Source organism: Chaetodon trifascialis, chromosome 3 (genome assembly GCF_039877785.1).
Source record: "Chaetodon trifascialis isolate fChaTrf1 chromosome 3, fChaTrf1.hap1, whole genome shotgun sequence".
NCBI lineage: Eukaryota > Metazoa > Chordata > Actinopteri > Chaetodontiformes > Chaetodontidae > Chaetodon > Chaetodon trifascialis.
This window is the reverse complement of record NC_092058.1, coordinates 24,480,100-24,490,109: the sequence shown is the minus strand read 5'-3', so window position 1 is coordinate 24,490,109 and position 10,010 is coordinate 24,480,100. Positions and strand designations below refer to the sequence as shown.

Below are 10,010 nucleotides of genomic sequence, written 5' to 3'. Positions count from 1 at the left end.
TTGACCTGCCTTCAGATTTGCTATATCAGCTGGCAAATTGATCAAACACATTTATTTAGAAATGTGCTGTGTGTAAGCACAATGTTAACTGGGTATAATACATGTCTTTTTTGTAACATCCTCTACAGAAAAGGCCTCTTGTCCTAATAAATCAGCTGAATACAGATACAGGTGCGTTAACGTTAAGGCCTGTAAACTGGAAATTCAACATTTTCTATTGGTGTGAATGGCCGGGGACAGTCAGTGCAGGTGTGTCAGTAAAGACGGGATAATAAATGTATTTAGCCCAGTAGGCATGAGCACAATATCTACATGTTAATAGAAACGTAGTTAAGATAACGTTAGTCTATGTTGAGCTAGTCTCGACATTACATTGGTGGTGGTTACTTTCAACTAACTTTAACGCTTAAGGTTATTTTAAGGAACAGGGAAGCCTTTGGCGTCGTTATCTCGTAGTTAACTTTAATTAATAAGCGGGTTCATGTTATCTTATATGAAGGTTAACTAAATAGGCGTGAACTTCTGCCCACGACACATTACACAGGAACAACATGGCTGAGGGCGATGTGAAAACACTGATACCGTTCATTTTGTAGATGAAACATTATTACCCTGATAACGCCCCACATGAAAACTTAGCTGTGTGTTATATAACTACACATATTGTGTCACCTTTGTCGGCTGGGTGTCCAGACCGCAGACGATGACCTGGGAGCTTTAGATGTGGTCTACTGGTAACGAGCCCTGCAGTCCCCAAGATGGCGCCCAAGTTAGACTTTCACTGCTCAGGCCAGTCCCAGAGCAGCCTTCACGTCTGCGCTGGATTCAGTAGAATACGTGTAACTGGGGTTTTAGCAGACTTCTTTCGTCTTTATTTGATTTTTGTCTCAGTTAAAGTCTGAATATCCCTGGTTAATTGCTGTGCCGTACTGTGATCCATTAGCAGGCCCGTCATTATGTATCTTATTTAAACAGCCATTGAAAAAGGATTCAAGCAAAGAGGCCGAAAGTTATGGAGAGAAAAATGTTTCCTTATTCACCACCAGAGACTTGTGCTGAGACTTCGGTATGAGTAATAAGTAGACATGGGCCTATGCTTTACTTGACTTGTTTCTGAGATAATAATCTTCAAAGGTTGAAAACAGATTGTCTTCATGTTGGCATTTAGGTCATTTTAAAAGATTAACATCAAACGTTTTATAACAATTGGAACAAATTGGTTTCTTAACACAAAAAATGTTTAAAAAAAATAGAAGAAAAACAACACTGAAGTGATAAGATATATATTTTGCTGAATTTTAAACTTGTTTTAAAAAATAAACCCACAATATCGAAATGTGCACTCTGCCAGTGGATACATGTCTATTGGATTTTATAAGTGAAGATGTTTTTTGGGATCGTATTGCATCTGTATGGTATTGAGAATTTGGGGGAGGGGGACGGGCTTGGAGCAAAGAAAGGCACTCTGTTAGCTGTTTGCAGGTAAACCAGTCTGAATGCATTAATGATTATGGGGCTATCTCCTGTCCTTTCAAACTGTTATCTCCTGTCCTTTCAAAGTAGAGAGGCTGTGTGGGGAGGGGGGATGGGATAAAGTGTCTCTCACTCACTGAGGGGGGAGGTCAGTTTGCCATGTTTTGTGGGGGAGGGGGCACAAACAGAGGGCCACTGGGCCCCTCTTTTGGTTTCCATGGAATGTAATTGAGGCTCTGTCACTCACAAACAGACTCAAAACACAAACAAGATTTTTTACTTTGGGGGATTTCATCGTCTCATGAATCAATAAAAATCCTCATAACATGAGCAGAACTGCATAGATCTGAATTGATGTATGCAACATCATGTTTTGCATGACTATTATGAACAATTTTATGTATGACTCATCCATACTCACTAGTTGTGCAACACTTTATGGAGTACTCTATGTCTTGCAAAACAATAGCTAAGTCAGAGTAAATTCTGTGAATTGGTAGCATAACATAAAATGCCGTGACAGTAATGAACTTCACGGCCTTTTCAGCAGCGATGCTCTGCTCTTCCTTACTCTCTTCACCCTGTCCTTCTGCTCTCCCCCCATCTTTGGCCCTCACTCCCTCATCAGTGGTAAAAATTCAAAACCAGTGTGTCTGAGAAATCACCATGGAGACTGATTCTTCAATCCTCCGTGGCCACTCAGGGGCCATGGTTGTTCCACACTCAGTCCAACTGATATGACTGACACTGGACCCAGAATCTGTGAGGTATCAGGCTGCACGTGTTGGCATGGACTTGAGTCACTTTACAGCTGACAGAATTGCAAGGTACTAGAGGGTTAAATTTGATGCAGTGGATATAGTGTTCTGTTCAACAATATAGAGATCATAAATCGTGATTGTAAATTAATGTTTTGCAATTCTATGTATTCCTCTTTTACGTATTACATATCCTACTAAGTCCAGTCACATAGCCTGGACATTTGTAAAATCCTATAGAAACTATATTGGAAAAACATCCAGCAATGTGCATGTATCCCTCAAAGAAATTTCAAATGCCCTTTTGTGTCTAGTGTATACTCTTCAATTTTTTACATTTTACGATTTTTTTGTTTTTAAATTGTAATTTCATGCATAGTGAACAACATAATAGTGTAGTACTCTACGGGTATGATAAGGCATTTGCATAAAGCTGCTTTTCTGCCAGCCTATAAATACATTTTTAAATCTCTCCCCTAATAATATCAGCGACTGCTGCTCATATCACCTATGGGTATTGGTGTACGTGTAGTTCATTTGCAGAACGTGTCAAACTGGTTGATGCGGCTTGAAAAGGAAAGCGACTACATTACCCAGAAGCCCTGTCGCTCCGCTACAAGCTGGCTCCCTCCGCTCTGGGAGTGTTTCGCATTTAAACAAACACGGTCCTGCCGAAGATGGCGGAGAGTTTGTAGAGGCGTAAAAGAAACTGCTCTACTCAATGAAAGCGTCGACGCCGGTGAGTTTTCTGCAAATGTTTTATGATTCGTTTACAGCCAAGTTTTGAACTCATGCTAGTGTATGTTTGAATGCGCAAATTTGTCACAGAGACAGTTGGTGTTGCTCCGCTTCCGAGCAGGCTGTGGTTTTTAAGCTACCGTGATACAATGAACCACCTCACCACTGTCTATTTGTTATGGAATGTTTGTTATGATATTAATGGCTTAAAAACTGTAAATACGACGATAATTGACGTTAAGCCCGGCTTGATAGTGTGTTATTCGTATCGGTTGCGGTGTTTGTTGGTGGCTTCGTTAACGTTATCGGCTAGCTACAAAGTTTACGAGATACAGGCTCTGTGGTTCGGCTGTGTGCTGTAGCCTAGCTGCTCAGTCTCGCTGCTCATGAGTGAACTCGTCTGTGTTTCAGAAGGTTAATGTTAAGTTGGCAGCACCACACGGCTGTGTTCATTGTCCACCACACAGCTGAAGAGCTGTGGGCACTACATATTCTTCTGCCACACTGTCTGACTTGCTTCTCAGTTTCTCCATAAACGGAGGCTGCAGGAATCGACTGTGTTCACAGCTAACGTTAGTTACACCGCAGTAGTTGTCTCTTGGATCACAAAAATAAAAAAATCTGTGTTATTGCTCGTTTGTTGCGGCTTTCTAGCCTCCACCACGAGCGTTAACATATTTAAAAGCGGCGTAGTGTAACCGTGCCTACATTTTGTTTGTGGAATAGTTTTTTTTCTGCCTTTAATTTGACACACGAAATGCAACAACACCATCTAACAAATGGCAACAAAGTGACTAAGCTGACGTCAAGTCATGTGAAATTAGACCAACACATTAATTGCTCATTGCCTTCTTCTCTCTCGGTGGTTGTTCAGTGTGTGACGCTAACCAGCTGCAGGTCATGATTTACCAGCTTGTGTTTACCAGTAGATCACTGTGCCCATGGCTGACAGCCCCACTTGAAGTGACGAGCTCAGCGTGGCTGCTCTGGAGAATCTGCAGCATCTGTTATTTATTTGCATGGTTGTAGTGAGATTACGTACTCGTGATTATAATGGTTAGTACAATTGCTCATCACACAGTGGTAAATGTTGGTTTTCACCGCTGCTAAATCGTATTTAGATAGACGGACATGCAAGGGGAGATGGATGTGTTTCAGTGCAGGGGAGGGTGAACACTCCCAGGGTTCAGGTGAAGTCCAGGTTTTCTTTCCCTGTGCCGGACAAGGTGTATGCTGAGCACTCAGTTTTTTGAGGTGTTAAGAGGACATTCTTGGAGAGAGTGCTCATGTGTAGGCAGACAATGAGGAGGCAAGTTAGTCATTCCACTGAAACGGCTGAGGTCTAGGTGTGCTGTCGCTCTCTTTGCCTGGGGCCATCCCTGCCAATACTTGCAGGTATTTACAGCTCAATGCTTATTTCCATTTGAGAGTTTCAGAAATCATCTATGTTTTTACATGGCTCAGCTAATAGATTGTTGCAGGAATTTTTAATTTTTCATGCAGGCGAGTCATTAAATAGGCTGCGACATCTAACTAATGTGAGCTTTTAAATGCTGTGCTACTGGGAACGAACAAGTGAGAATGCTGGCAGTCTTCAGCCGTCAGATGAGCTAACTTGTCTTTATTTTGAGTCTGATGGAATGCCATTACTCAAGCCCACATATGTGGTATTTTTGTAAGTGGTAGAATGACCACTGTGGGAACCTGTCCAATGAACTGCTTCTGCTCATATTCTTGGCAAATGGAGCCCCCTGTCCCCCATTCTCTGTCCCTTTATCTACCACTTTCTTTCTCCCTCACACAGGGTGTCAGGCTGCGTTAACAATGAATCAATCTTTGGAGGGATTCTTTGACTGCAGATGGGGTGAAGAAGTGACTGGGATGCATGGCTTTTGCTCTTTGTCTGCCCGCCCCTGTGCTCTCAATAATTCATTAACTTATCACTTTTTCTCATGGGACTGGGAGAAGTCTCTCTGTGGTGGCAGATTCTGTGGTTACATCAGATCGCCTGATCGATAATCGAATGAGCATACATTTAGAGGCATTCCTGATATTTAGTTAACACACATAGAGGTTACTTTTGATGTTGTATATTTTAGCATCCTGCCAACAATACCATAAAAACATAAAATATATTTTCTGTGAGTAGTTACTGAACAAGCTTGGTAAACTAACCTGTGGAGCAGGCAAGGCAGCGAATACATGTGTAAAAGTTGATTAGATATGGCTGTATTAGATCTGTGGCCACTCGGTGAGGTTGGGCATTTTGTCAATTCTGGTTTTGTGTATTGATTTGTTGTCCCTTTGAGCATCTCCAGCCCACTGTATTGTCAGCACTATACATATGCCTAGTTGTAGATGTATGTGGAGACACAAAGTTCAAACTTTCTGGAAGCTGAATTAAAAATCATGTTTCTCAATCAAGTTCATATGAAATAGGTTCTGCACTTAAAATGTAATGTTTTAAATATTTAAAAACTTGAAAGACAAAAAAACTGTAAACATTTTATACAACTTTCATTTTATTCCACAATCTCCCAACTATTGGCTAAGTGTATCTGCTGTTGACTTTTAAATACTGGCTTGTGTCACAGAAAGGGAGGGAAAAATAAGTTGAGCTCACCACTTTTGTGTGGTGGAGCCACTTTTTGATAGCTGTCTCTTATCTGTCTTTGTCAAGCTGCATTTTTGAATCACTGATGTCTGAATAGATGGCATTCTTTTGGTGTTTCATCAGCCTCTGTGCCTTAAGAGAGATGGGCATAATAAGTTTCATTTCAAACTTCCAACTGGTCATGTGCTATGTGTTCAATTTAAGATTAATAGCTGTGTGGGTGAGCAGTGGCCCTCTGAGGACTCTTGATGACACACAGCTCTGTGTGAAAGGAAAGCCTGATTGTTTCACCCTAATTGAAATATGACTCCTTGGTCTTTTTTTGTTGGGCAGCAGTACAGGTAGTGTAGTGTTATTCTGACTGCTAACTTTTAACTAGTACTTGTAATTCAGGGAAAGAATACATCCTTAAATTTGTTGCTCTATGACTGTGGGATTTACCTTGGCCTGTTTCCAGGTTAAGTTAGAGTTTTCAACAGTTGTTCATGAATCTCTAAAGCTTTATTCTGCTGCACCACTTAGACTTGACTCTGACTTGTCATTGGTGGCTGTTTTTACAACCAAGGTTTAAGAACACAAAAGCTTCCTGTGGTCAGTTCAACATGTGTAAAACATCCTGTTTAGTCCCCACATCTCAAGGTCACTCATGCAATGACAGTGATCCACATTTGTGTTTGCTAAAGTGCACATACCATACACTGGTATACTAGTACTCAACAGGTAGGTTTGCTTTTTCTGCCTACCTCTGGTGAGCTAAATATAGAAAACTCTGCTCAACAAGACAGTCGTGTTTCCACTGCTAAAATATTTACAGCTACTTCGCCCAAACAAGTGAGAGTGAGAATATGAGACGAGAGCTGCTTAAACCAGATTTTTATTCTCAATACAGAGGAAGCCAGAGAGCTGAGTCCCAAGTCAAGCGGTACAATTTGCACTCTGACTCTATTTGAAGTCACATCTCATTCATCCCCTCAGTCCCTTCTTCCTCAACTCTGAGGTAATACCCAAATGTTAGGCTAGCTGCGCCATATGTGAGCCATGCACACTTCTACAAGCCAAACGGGCAGCCTGAAGCAATCATTGCACCCAATTCCAGTTTATAACCAGCAAGGATTTGGAACAGTTCACTCTCTGTAGTCCTTGTTGATTGGACGAAGGCAAGAGTTTATTAGGCAAGGGGGTGCCAAGCTTTGTCCCCCCTCCCTTCCTTACCCTTCCTCTTTAACTTCAACTCCCCCTTTAACTTTCGCTCCCCCAGCTGAGGAATGCTCGTAAAAGGGGTTCACCTGAACAAGCCAGTGGGAGGGTAGCTCCCTGGCCTAGTTTTGTTACCATTGTAAAATGTTAGCAAGACCTTGTTTGTGTTTTGTTTAGAGTTCCCTTTTATAAAAAAAATGCTTTGGGGGAGAGACAGCGAGGGTGAAAAAAAGTTTGGTTTGTGAGATAACTGCTACCAGATGCTCTCTCTGTCTGTTATGCAGTGTGCAGAGATGGAGAAAGAGAGGCTGGTAAAGGGAAGAGAAAAGACACACGGCCACTTCTGGATGAACTTCTTAACTGCTACATGGACTCTCTCCATCTTCTTCCTCTTCGCCAGTTTTCTTGTCCTATGTATGCTCTGCCTAGATCAGGTACACAAGAAGTGAAAAAAAGTGTGTTTGCACAGGCAAAATAGTAAGTTTGCAACCAAAACAACAAGGGGTTTGGCACCAGCCACCACTCTGTCCCAAATTTCACAAAGCTTACCTTTTTTTGCCCTCAACACTCCATCCCCTGTAATTCAACAGTGTCAAATGGTTGGTTGTGTTCATTTCCTTTGTTTGTATTGTGTTGCTCTTTCTCTCTGTACGCCTCCAAGATGAAACGGTTTGATGTCGGACTTATGTGGCAGTGGGGTGGGGTTCCTAGGTCTGCCTGGATTGAGAGGCAGCTGTGGCAGGCATGGTGCTGCAGTTACAAGTTGTAAGGTGATACATGCACGTATGTGACCCTGCAAGCAAGGACTGTAAAGGGCATTGAATGTCTCCTTTCTTATAGTTCACCTGCAATTTAAAAGCCCCTTTAATTAAACGAAATTACACCAAGTTGCCATGAGTATGCAGACATTTGCTCAGAGCACTGTGTCAGACAGCTTTTTGGTTTTCCACGAGTGCGATTTCTACTTTATTGCAGCCTTGAGTTCAAAGAAAAGTCAAGTTGTGAATGACAGACTTCCACGCCATCGTTAAAGGCTGCAGACTTACTACAGCATGTCAACACTGGCAAAGCATGTGTCAGATAATTTATTATTATCCCTTTTTCAGCATCACTCATTTCTTAATTGGACAGATTTTTTCCCCCGTTTCTGGATAAAGTGGAAAATGTTCCTTTCACCATTACTGCTCTTCACTCTGCCTGGTGACGTCACCCCTGTGTGTGTGTGTGTGTGTGTGTGTGTGTGTGTGTGTGTGTGTGTGTGTGTGTGTGTGTGTGTGTGTGTGTGTGTGTGTGTGTGTGTGTGTGTGTGTGTGTGTGTGTGTGTGTGTGTGTGTGTGTGTGTGTGTGTGTGTGTGTGTGTGGCTTGTCGTTAAGGCAACACTAAAATCAAAGGTTGCTGCTCCTTACTGTTGTCCCCAGAATAGCCGAGCTAACACTTGCCTCCTGACATTGCCACATCACACCAGGCTTTGAACCAATGAAATAATTTATATACCAAACAATACTCCCACAAGTTGGCCAAAAGTCCCATTTAGTATTTTGTATGGAAATGACTGTACTTTCAACAAGTGACTGCCATGTTTCCATTCGGCTTGTTCTTGTGGCGCTCATATATGCTCTTCTGACTGCCATTGCTGTACTGGAACAAGTGAATCTATATGACGGCTGTATGACTAACAAAGGTGAAGTAAAGGTCCCTGTTCAATTAGCACCAACATAACAGTCTACTACCCTGCTACTACCCTATTTCCTGTGTCCAACTTTTTTTTTTTTAGATCAAATTATGACAGAGTTTTGACAGGTATGGGGGCCAAAGACACAGTGGGGCTCAGAATGTGCATGAGTGTGGATGCAGTCAACCTACATGGTTTTGTAATCTTCAATAAATTTCCATCCACAGTCAAGCAAATATAGTAAGCACAACCAGTGTGACAAGACCGTCAGTAGAAGATTTAAGTACTTTGTTTTAAATAAAAACTGGCTAAAAGATTCCTTACTCATTCTTCAGTATTCATGAAATGTGCAAGACAGTTGTCCTTACGCTTTGTCATTTCTCCTTCATCTTTTGAATGTGAAATTCATCAATCTAATAATTGAATCTATGATGTTGCATTTGGATGTCTTGTTGTTAGCAGTAGTTGAGCAACACAGCCTACATGCTGTGTTATGTGCCTCACATGTAAGCAGGATGTAGCTTCCATACAAATGTTGTACTAAAGCCAGTACACAACAGTGTCCAACATGATATTTTCAGCCCTATTTTCTGCACATCAAAACACCAGTCACATACCATGAGCTGCTTTAAAGTAGCATTACTCAAAGACTCTCAAGGCTTTAAGAAAAGAAACATTAGGAATGGGTGTCATTACCAGGGAAGCTTATCAATGTATGTTTTTTTTTTCCTTCTGGCAGAAACATTAGATACATGTCTGCAAGATTTTAGCTGTTTTAAGACAAACTTAAATAACAGCATAGCAGAGCCATAGTTACTAAATAACAACAGTAGATACAAAACATTTAGAAGGCTCCACACTGTGTTTTGCATTTATGTGGGGTCCCAACACCTGTTTGACAAAACTCTGACTCGAACTACAGCATAACTGTTGGCCTGTAGACGACTGTACTGGAATCTTCCATTTGACAATAGGTGAGTTTAGTCCAATGTGTCACACATCATTTAGGCATCAAAAAAATTAACAGTCTGCAGTATATTTTCTTTTGTTCATACTTTTGGTTTGACAGTTTGAAAGTCTTTCTAAACCCATTAAATTTGATTTCACTTGGCGTCGTATGTGGATCTGCAGGAACACCGAACATTTAGCTCTCTCTCTCTCTCTCTCTCTCTCTCTCTCTCTCTCTCTCTCTCTCTCTCTCTCTCTCTCTCTCTCTCTTCTTTTTTGTGGGTGAAAACTAAGCAGCCAGTCTGAAGCAGAAAGCGGTGTGTGTCAGCTCGATCAGTGTGTGTTGTCCCATTCCCGCTCCCTTACAGTGTGAGGGACTTGATTAGCAGTGCAGGCTTAATCACTCAGCAGATGGGAACAGAGTGCAGTGTCACCAAGACAAAAACAAACCCACGTTTGGATTATGGCTCAGCGTGTGCGTGTGTATACATGTGTCTAGTCAGACTGAGAAACTCTGATTTCATTCCTTAACAGATTCCTGAGTTGTGATACAACCCCAGCAGAGCTTCTCATCCCCCCCATTTGCCTCCTCTGTCTGTCTTTCAACAC

General features: G+C 41.7%; 1 protein-coding gene across 2 annotated transcripts in view; it reads left to right on the top strand.

The window, feature by feature from the left end:
• Positions 1–2,874: 2,874 nt before the first annotated feature.
• The window catches only part of LOC139328872 (nuclear receptor coactivator 3-like), a 33,268-nt gene continuing 26,132 nt past the window's right edge, over positions 2,875–10,010 (top strand). Inside the window, exon 1 of one of the 2 annotated variants that reach the window (XM_070958941.1) lies at positions 2,875–2,970. The gene's annotated coding sequence lies outside the window, so the exon portion shown is untranslated. The remainder of the gene's footprint in view (positions 2,971–10,010) is intronic. The other variant, XM_070958940.1, reaches the window with a different exon arrangement.